Here is an 11,083-nt window from a genome sequence, read left to right on the forward strand (position 1 = left end):
TCAGCCCTGTGGATTCTAAAATTCTAAACCTCAAGAGCTTTTAACATTTCCTCCTTAAGGCATCAAGCAGCTGTTTCTCTTGGGAGGGCTCCTGGAAGCCAACTGAGTTGAACATGGGGTAATGGAATGTGGGCTTGAAAAAGGAATGCTGAGATCCAGCGTGTAATCACACACACACACACACACACACACACACACACACACACACACACACACACACAGCCTCAGGCCTCAGACCCTGTGAGCAGCTCGACTGAGATTCTTTTTTCCTTACAGTCCACAAAGCAAGAATCCAGCCTCTCTTCTGTCAAGTGGAATGACCTTTCTCATGTGGCCCTCCAGGGGCCCGTACTCAGAGGAACCCTGTGGGGCTAGAAGCGCAGCTGCAATCCAGCTGCCTTCGAAACAGCAGCCACCAGAAACACAGACCTAGGAGAATCAACACCACCACCACCATCACCACAAGCAACAGCCCCTTTTCCAAACAGCCATTCCCATGCATCAAGATTCTTCCTGTTTAAGAAATTGGGGGTCCATAGCGTGTACCTTAAAAATTGCTCTGCTTGTTCCACGCCATAGTCTGCCCCCTCTTCTTAGAGCTGCAAATCATTCCTCAGCATCCAGGAGCACTGGCCCCCTCTCTGAGTGTATCTTTGACACTTATATCATCATAATAACCATTTATAATGAAACAACTCCTGTGACTGGGTATGTTCCTCTGTCAATATCTGCCTGTGGTATTCTGATATGGTTGTTTCATTGAGCTTGTAGGAAAGGCCATGCCCTGTAAAGAAAGCTGGTCTCCCCTGCAGGGTAGGGAGGCATTTTCCAGTGTCAAACATGTAGGGGAAGCATGGGTTCATGGACAGGAAGCCAGAACTTAGTAGGTGAGTAGTCCTGGGCTTGCAGGAAGCTAACCAACTTCCCAGCAGGGGAGCGGGAAAGCTGACCTGCTACACGGACACAGGCCTATGGCTGGGAAGGGAGGGACACGAGCAAGCTCCATGTTGAGGACTTATCATACCGTTGTGTGTTATTCTATTCCTTTTGCTATCTTCAATCATTTAGTAAGACTCTCTTTAAATGCCCCAGCCCCATCTCAGAGTGCTTTGGGGAATTCAGAGAACAATCTCAGGTCAGTCGTTGACCAGAGTTAGAGGGAGGCTGTGTCCCTGAGGCTGGCATGGTAGTCACTCCAAATCTTAGCCAAGTCAGTTGACAGGCCTCTCACGTGGCAAGTCTCCCTGTACTGCCCAATTCAGAGGGTCAGGTTTAGTTTAATTGAACAGTGGGCTTCCCTGTATCATTTCTCAACATTTACTTCTACTGCCTTCCCAGTAACTAACATGTTGATAAGCACAACAATGGCCGTCATTGATTGTTTAGAGAACTGAAAGATAAAACACAGCTTTAAAGCAGGATTTCAAGTTTCCTGAATACACCCAAGTCTCCCATATGATCTGTCAGCCGAAACATCCTGTTTTCAGGGGGTGGCCAACACATGTGATTTATACCATCAGTAAGGGTAAAAATAGCATGTACAGTGTCAACAGAGCATGGAGAGGACACAGGTTTATACAGTGTACAGCCACAGTCCTTGAGGAAGAAACTGCTTTCCCTCTTTGCAATTGGGCTAGTCTATATGAAAAAAATATATATTCTGAAAAAAAAATTGTGTCTAGCTGTAGATGAACCAATGGCATATGGGATCGTGAGGCACCCACAGTATATTCTACTAAAGGAAAAAAGATCAGAATAAAATACACATTTTTTAAAATAGTGGCAGCTACTCTTTTTGACAGAAATACTAGCAGGACAATGAGGTCATCTCTTCACTTGTAAATCACCTTGTGAAGGATAAACCCTCTCTCTGTGAAAGTCAACATAAACAGGGGGTGTGAGGGACAAGGGAAAGCAGACTTGAGATGGATGCAAACAGATACTCAGCTTTGAGACATTAGATTGAAAACTGGAAATCAGAGTCTTTGTTGTTCGGGAGCATTCTGAAATCACTGGGGCATGACAGTCTTCTCAGGCTCTTTCCAAGCTACCAAAACACTGAGCCCAAAGACACTCACAGTCTCATAAAGTGTCTTGCCAAGAAAAAATGGAACTTTGCCTTCTTGGCTTTCAAAAAGAGGGTTTCCATCCAGGTTCTCACTGGAATGGAGAAGTCAATTCACATATTTTCCCACCCTTTCGGGTCTCTCTGAATCACAGTGACTTTATTTTAGCTAGTTATTTGAAAGGGAATGTGGTCCATTAAAATCAGGTCAAAGACCAGTCTTTAGGTAAGAAAAAAAAAAAGGTCAATAAAAATAGCAGAATATAATATCACATGACTACTACTATGGAAGAAAAATTATGCACAGAAAACATAGTGGCTGTAAATAACACAAAAATGTTAAAGGTGGTTGTTTAACGGGGTCAAGTGAACATGTTTTCTCCAATGAAGGTGCTTCAGTTGATAAATGGATAAATGCTTGCTGACTAACTGCATAACAAGAATCTAGATGACTATAGTTAATCCTGAAAAGCCCTACGTGACTTAGAAATGTCGACACTTAGAAACAACCAAGGCAGCAAGAAACTAACAAAAGCCACCCTTAACTGTTTTAGTTAACTCTTTCTGTCAGATTTTAAATCATAAGGAAGATTTAATGTAATAATCCACCAATGTGAGTCTCATGCTTTGACCCAATTCTCAGTTTGTAAAAAATAATATCTAACATTGATTGAATGCTTGTCGTGTGCCAATTCACATTACTGAGCTGATTACTGTACATGTATTATCTGCTTAGATCTTTACAACAGACCTATAAGATAGATACTGAAATTAGTCCCATGTATAGATGAGAAGTTGGAGGCACAGAGAAGTTAAGTCAGCTTCCCAAGGTCACAGAGCTCAGTGGCAGAATAGAGATTTGAATCTCGGACATCTGACTCCAGAACACATACTCTTAACCATGAAGCTTTGCTGCTTTCTGAAGCTATATGATATGGCAGCTTACTTGTTCTTTGATGACTATGTGGTGTTCAAAATTTTTCTTTTTAAATATTTATACAGAATGTAAACATGCACCCTGAGACGTTACAATGGTCACATTCCTGTGAATTTCTCAGACATATTTCAAGGTATCCAAAAATCTCAAGCTTTAAAAGCAGGAGGAGGTGCCATTTGCCTAGTAGTTTTCCTCTCAAAGCATGTATTTTAGGAAAACTCTAGAAGTGCAACAGCAAAATGTGTGCCTTTAGCGGTTGTGTAACACACTTATTTAGGTGCTTCGACTGTAAGAGGCCACAATGTATACAGAATCCAGCTCTCCAGCTAGGTTAGGCACTTTCTCAGGGTCTGACAAATAGTTAATGACGTGGTCAGGATGAAGACCCAAGTCTCAATTCCCATTTCAGGACTCTTCCAACTGTTTCTTCATCGTGAGCCCAAGAACAGATAGAAATAATCTTTAATGAAGCAATAGAATTTTAATGATTACTTAGAATCTGATGATTTTCGTTCCAGTGGATATTTTTTCCCTATGAAGGGCTTTAAATATTTTACAGATTTTTTAGAGCTGGCCAAAAATAGGTCTGTGGGGACTACGAAATGTTTTGTTTGTAAGAGAGGAAAAGAGATAAAAACATAACTTAAAAAAAAAAAAAGTGGCTATGCAGGCCAAAATAATGATATGGGAAATTAAATCTCATGCCTAGAGGTCTGAAGCTGATAACTTTTCCTGACCCCAAGAGGAAAGATATTTTTCTTTTATGAGAAATACAAAATCATTGGCTCTGCTCCTTCTCTTTCCTTGAAGAAATCTTTTCCCCTTATTAGTGCAGGACGGAGCAGGTGACAATAAACCTAATCATCTGCGATTTTAATTTAAAATATCTTCTGGATCATGTTATAAATGTTTCAGCTCCAAGTTGGGGGGGTTGCTGTGAGCTGTCTTGGGCCGTAGAGGCCTGACACACACGGAGTAATGCCTGTGGTATGAGGGGCCATTACCCACCAGCAGCCTTGGGTGTGGGAAACTATTCCTTTAATTCTCGGAAGGCAGCCCAAGCCCTGAAAATGTGATCTTCTTTTGCCAAAGAGCCAACTACAAGATTCTGGGTTCCATCACTCTTATTATAACCGTAGGGGGAAAAACATGACTTAATTGTAAACCAATGACCTCACCCTAATAACCATGGTCTAATCATTTCTAAAGAAAGCTGTCTCTTCATTCCTGCCAACTTGCAAATGCAACAAATTACATTGGAACATGATTATATTCATTAGCGATCATTCCATGAAAACAGGGAGGATTTGAGTTTACCCTACACTTAACCCAGGCAACTAACACTGCAGTGCGACCTCGGGCTGCATGTTGATCGAATCTATGTTCGGAGAATGTTCCATCCCAGGCTATGCACATACAAGAGTTTCCCTCCTTCAGTGAGACACTGGTTCAGGTTAGAAAAAGAGAACAAGTCAGCAAAATACTCCTCATATCAGATACACGAATTTCTTAGTATAAAACCTTTGAATGATGTTTCCCTGATTTAACTCTGTAAATTTCTATGGGAAAGAATGACACACGGTACAAGCCAACCCTTTTATGGTAAAATGTCAATGTCCTGGGCAACTGCACTGACGTGGGTTATGGAGAGGCAGCGTGAAGGCAGGCGGCAGGGGCAGGGGCAGGAACACTGGTCGCCTGACTTCTGTCACCTCCCATGTGGTGTGTGCATGAGCTCACGTGAGATCAATGGAGGGATGAGGTTTGCTTAATGTCTAGGTATTCCCTCTTCCGGGGGAGGCAGAAGAGCGAATAAAGTAGAAAAAAGAACAAAGAAGCACTATTGTAGCATGACAACATTTCCTAAAGTGTTTGTTTTTAATCAATCATTTTCAGCTAATCTCTATGTCATTGCTGAGAGATCGATTAACAAGGTCTCACCTTTTTTTAAATTAAATTTAATTTGTTTTTAAATTGACAGAACTGAAAGGAGAGATAGATAAGTGTACATTCATAGTGGGAGATTTTTTTTCTTCTTAACTTTTGTTTATTTTAAGTGTGTTTTTCCAAGACCCATTAGCTCCAAGTCAAGCAGTTGTTTCAATCTAGTTGTGGAGGCTGCAGCTCACAGTGGCCCAGTGGAACCGGCAACCTTGTTGTTAAGAGCACCACATTCTAACTGAGCTAACCGGCCGCCCCATCAACGTCCCATTTTTACAAATGAAAGAACCGAAATGAAAAAGGACAAAAATAGTGGTATAATAACTTGCTTGAGATTGATTAGCAACTCAGAACAGGACCTGCAGTAGCATTCAAAATGTGTCATACTCGCTCCTGACAATGAAAGGGAGTCCTGATTTTGTAAAGGAAGAAGGTGAAAAGAGCTACGCCAGCTTCCCTTCCACTGTGGCCAGCTGGTTGGACTTCTTTCAGAGCCATGTTCTGGGTCTGGGAGTGTGTGGGCAGGTCAGTGCTGAGCCAGCATTCTCTCTAGTGAAACAGCAGAAGGCCATGCCATGGTGAGAATGGGTCAGTATTACTATCTTCCTGTCAGAGGAACTACACAATCTTAGGTTATCATTTCCTCTAGGAAATGCCAACACCCCAAATTATCTAGCTAGCCATCATGAGTTGCTACCGAATAACAACCTTCACCTTAGACCAAGGAAATACCTCTTTCAGTCAAACAAATATGATTGAAGTCAGTGAGCAATCATCCTATCTCACAAAGGTTGTAAAGCCTCCCAGAGTAATTCTAATATCCCTGGTTGAGCCAACCATCTGGCAAAACAAATTCAAGCTTAGTCACGTGCATGGTACTTTCTTTGCAGGGTCATAGTTTGTGTCTCTGCTTCCATCCGACCTAAACTCTGCCCAGCTTCCTATAATCTGCCTTCTAGCTTGATCAGAGAGGGATAATTCCCCGAGGGACCTTCTGGAGCTATTTTTGATCTGACTATCTTGACTGTTCCCCAACTAAGCTGGTACAGAAGTTGAACTATTAGAAGAGAACTGTATATAGTCGTGATAAGGGGGTGGAGTAGATGTATTAAACAATGTTGATTGAGAAACCTCTATACGTGGGTACTTTTCTCATGCTGGAAATATAGCAATGAGCAAAACTCATAAAAATCTCTTCTCTCATTGAATTTACAATTTGGTGTTTGTGTGTGTACGTGTGTATGTGTATAATTGAGATGAGAGTGGGTAAGACATAATGGCCAACACAAGTGGAACATTTTATATAGTATGTTAGAAGGCAGTAAGTGCTATCAAGTGAAATTAGGAAAAGAAGATAGGAAGTGTTGAGGTGGGAAGTGATGGGTATAATTTAAATAAAGTGATGAGAAACCTCAGTGAGAAGGTTTGAACAAAAACTTGGAAAAAAAGTAGCACTACCTAAAGCTACGTGAGAAAGAGCATTTCAGACCCAGGGACAGAAAGTGTAGAGGCTGTGGGTAGGGCCTCTATGATACCCATTTTTAGGGTGTGCCATTCTCATGGTATCCTATGTCAATTGTATCCACTGGCGTCGTGTCAGGAACAACGTGCAATGGGGAACATGGCTGACATGTCATAAGGCAGGAGCATTCTGGGAAGAGAAAGGAGGCCAGGAAGAATAGGTGGAAGGGAATCAGAGAGATAATGGAGGGTATGTATTTCCAGGCTCTTTTGACGACTATGTTTCCCTGAAAATAAGACCTCCCCAGACAATCAGCTCTAATGCGTCTTTTGGAGCAAAAATTAATATAAGACCTGTCTCATTTTACTACAATACTGGGTCTTACAATATAATATAATATTATATAGTATAATATATACTATGTTATATAATATTATATTATATTATATTATAATATAATATAATATTGCTCCAAAATATATTAATACAATTAATATAATATAAATATATTAATTTTTGCTCCAAAAGACGCATTAGAGCTGATTGTCCAGCTAGGCCTTATTTTCGGGGAAACACGGTATGTGGGAAGGTGAGCTGACTATGTGACTACTGATACCACATGGTCTAAAAAATGGTTGGACTGTGCCTAGGCTACTTGGGTTTGACAGTTAATGAGTTCCACAGAGAGATAAAAAAATTGATGTGTCTTTGTTTCCAGGGTGGTTGTTCAATTGTCCAGCTTGCTGCTCAACTTGGAAATGGAAGTTACCATCACAATGGACACCAGTTATAATGTGTTTACTATATCATTGGGAATATTTAATTCTGCTCTAGAGGACCAAAAACAAACAAACAAAAGCAAGTGGGATGATGAAATCCATAAACAGGCACAGATAGTAAATAAGCTAGTTCCTTATGCGATATAAGCAAAACTCAGTATGTGTTATAGATAGAAAGTAGTTTAGTATATATGCCAAAACATGTTGAAGGTAAATAAATGGATTATATGATGTAACAAACCAGAATGTTACCTATAGATAGAAATGGATGGAAATATTGTCATCAGTCTTTTTCATGCTACCCCTGGGCTGACAGCTACATGACCCCTATAATATTAGCCACTCTTCGGTGACCCCCAAATAGTCCCATCTGGCCCCACAAGACCTGTGCTCAGAATATGTAGTAAAAATCTATGGCTGTTCAGCAAGCTGGTTGGAAATCTACAGATTTGGGGGAGGGGTCCTTGTCCCTGCATCTTTCTACCAGAACAAATATGTCATTGGCCCTGGGGCCTTGCAATTGTGGGCTCCCTTGCTCAAACCTCAACTCTGGTCCCATAGCCACCCCATTAGTGTGGAGAAAGAGACAGGATGGGGCAACTGGACCTGCATTCTCCAGGATTCAGGTAGGGGGAGCTCTCATCTGCTTGCACCCCATTCTCACACATTTACCCATAGCTTTCTCCTGGCTTTCATCTTTGTGTTTTAAATCAATTGAGTAAACGCTGTGATGCTAGCGTCTTCATTTGGTCTGTGTGTGCTCCGGTTCTGGGACCTGTAGAATAGCTTGGATAATTTCCCACACACTCCCATTTTCTTCCCATACTCTTACCACCTAAGTGCAAAGCCCAAGGTGCTATGAAATTGTCCATAGTCCCTATATTAGGTTATTAATTCTTGAATCCTGACATTCATAATGAGTGACAGGTGCTTTTGTCCTTGTATGGAAGAAAGTTAATTTTGAAGTATGAAAAGAAGAAAATAAGTCTACTGTGTCTCTGCAAGTATCTTTTACATTCTCATTAGTGGTGAGAGACGTTTCACAGCTTGGCTGACTTTATTCACCTGTAAGTTTAAAAATGAGAATCTAGAAATACCATGCAACTAGTCAAGGGGGAAAATTCACAGCCATTTCGGAATAGGAGCTCTTCTGACAGTCAGGGCCCTGACTCATGAGTTTTCTCTTACTTGCACCTACTATTTGCACCTACTATTAGTTTCTGATCATAATGGCTATGAACATGTTGGTACTGGTCCTTTTGAATAAGTGGGCTGAAACAAGGATTGTGGGTTTGACTGCATAATATATCGTCAGTCAGAGGGCTCCTGGATATGTTATTACAGCTTGGAAACTGCTCAGTTGGTATACAACTTAGGCATTTAAAACTAAGCATATGCATATATATACATATACATATATATATATATATATATATACACATATATATGAATTATATTATTTCTAATCCGTTTAACATGTTCTGTGGAAAATAATCATGCTGACAAAATAATATTAGTTATCCCTCAAAACTGAGTAGGTCAGAAAGGACAATAAAGGGTTATAGTAACAAAACGTATCGTTTTGATTAGAGAGACTTTATTTTTCCGATTTTGTCTTTTCTTTCAGTACGTTGATTACCTCTGACCAGATTAAGCATATGATTATATAAAGTCAGCAATCAGGGTCTATTCATTTACCTACAACCCCCCTCTTTCCTCACCATCTACCAATTGCCTTTTAAAATTTCTGTTCTTTGTAAAACTGGATTTAGTTATGTGATGAAAATTGACAAGTATCATTATGACACAGTGGCCCTGAGGTGTGGACCATTGTTTTCATCAGAAATCCCAACCTGTATCATGTGGTGGAGGTACTGAGTGAGGAAGACAGAGAACCCCTGTATTGCCAGGAACAGGCTAACAGATTCTCTAAATGAATTCCATCCCACTACACCTTGGGCCAATAACATCCCATGGACCCATTAAGAGGGAATTTTAGAGTATATTTCAGATATTTTCAAAACACGTGAGAATCAGGAGTTGTAGGCCTTGCAAAGTTTTTATTACTTGGCCTTTAGCTCTGGCTCCACCTCCATCTTTTCCTGGTCCTCACCTCCCCACCCCAAGTTAACTCAGCTAAGCACAGACATTGCCGGAATGAGGTCAGCCCTAGCTGCCTTATAGAAACTTCAGTGGCACAAGCCAAATATGGATATTCAGTACAAACACACACACACACACACACACACACAACACACAACACACAACACACACAGAAATTTAAACTTACAAACCACTTGAGTCAGTTATGAAAAGATTTGCTAGGTTTGTTCATTTTTTTGGTTAAGATGTTTTAAAAGGACTGCAATGCAGGAGGCACATTTCAGTAGAAATAAGTAATTCTTTGACTGTGGTTTTGCTTTAAAATGAAATTTAGGACACTTCAGCTAACCTAAGTGGTTCTTATTTTACAGCAAATCTTGTTTAGCAAATTATTTTCCCTTTCTGTGTGAATCAATAAATGAAGGGATATTTAGATAGTTTAAATCTATGTATAATTTTTGCTTAATGTCTTATCTCTCTCTTATCTATAAGCACCATGAGGGTAAGAATTGATTCTTGTATTACCAATGACAGGTACATACTATGAGTCTATACACAATACATACTTTTAAAAGATACGGATGGATATTTGGATGGTTGGAAGAATGAAAAGAAGAAGCGAAGGAAGGAACAAAGGTGGGGGTTGGGTGAGTGAGGGTTCCAGCCTGCCTGAAAGCTCCGCCCCTCTCTCTGGGAAATCAGAGGGAATGGCAGCGAGACTCTGCAGCATATATGTTAGATCACCTACAGAAGCGTGGACTTTGGTGTCAGACAGACTGGGTGTCAATCCTTGTTCTGCTGCTGCCTGCGGCTGATTATTTAACCTCTTGGAGTCTCAGTTTCCTCATCGCTAAGCCAGAGAGAATATCATCTGCATTTGATCTTTGTTACAAATACCAAACAATATACTCTCCATAAAAGCATTCAGCTTGGTGCCAGGCTCAGAGTCCTCCACAAAGAGACACTAACTAAATGCTAGTTTCCCAAGGGGCACTGAATTCCAGGCTCAAAGCTATCTTTGACTCACCTGTAGGAAAGTTCAAACCATGGCCTCTTGCACCAGTAGACTTGAGCTGCCATCTGAACATCAACACTTACCTGCCGTTGAATGGATGAGGCCGTTGTTTAGATCCACCAAAACCTGCTTCTCTTATTGACTTCCATATTCCTCTTAATAGCATCTCTCCTGCCGCCAGTTATTACAGCTTAAAACCTCAAATTTATCCTTGGCAACATACTTCTCCTCAATGACCACACTCGGCAAGTTTAATAGCTCCTGTTCCTCTTCCTTCACAGGATCTGTCACATTTGTTTTTCTTATGTCTGTCACCATAACTCATGTTCAGATCATACAGGTTAAAAGTTTGGACTTTGGTGTCAACAGACCTGGGTTTGAAGGCACGCTGTTACTTTTTAACTGTGTGTTCCTGGAAAAGTTACTAAATCTCAGTAAGCCTCTTTCCTCATTGAGCAAAAGAGATACTAATAGTATCCATCTCATATGTTTGGTAGATAATTCCCAGCGATAACGCCTAGTTTTTTTGTTGCTATCCACATCTACATGTAAGAGTCATATCAACTTCCATCCAATGCTGGAATTTCTCCTACAACAATATTGGCCTTGGCTTGAGTCTTTTCAAGGATGGGTGGATCAGAGTATGGGGAAATCTGATTTATTTATGACTAAGCATAGTTGTTATAAAGCTCATCCTTATATTGAAATGAAATTCCCCACTCAGTTATTTTCACCATCTGGAGTGTAACAAAAATTCACTGAAATCATTTTCCACATTACA

At 40.5% G+C, this 11,083-nt stretch overlaps 1 protein-coding gene across 1 annotated transcript in view; it reads right to left on the minus strand.

Moving 5' to 3' along the window:
- Positions 1-10,636, minus strand: part of SASH1 (SAM and SH3 domain containing 1) — a 264,800-nt gene extending 254,164 nt beyond the window's left edge. Inside the window, exon 1 of the mRNA XM_081032321.1 lies at positions 10,386-10,636. The gene's annotated coding sequence lies outside the window, so the exon portion shown is untranslated. The remainder of the gene's footprint in view (positions 1-10,385) is intronic.
- Between the last annotated feature and the right edge of the window lie 447 nt (positions 10,637-11,083).

This window comes from Rhinolophus hipposideros, assembly GCF_964194185.1.
Source record: "Rhinolophus hipposideros genome assembly, chromosome: 3".
NCBI lineage: Eukaryota > Metazoa > Chordata > Mammalia > Chiroptera > Rhinolophidae > Rhinolophus > Rhinolophus hipposideros.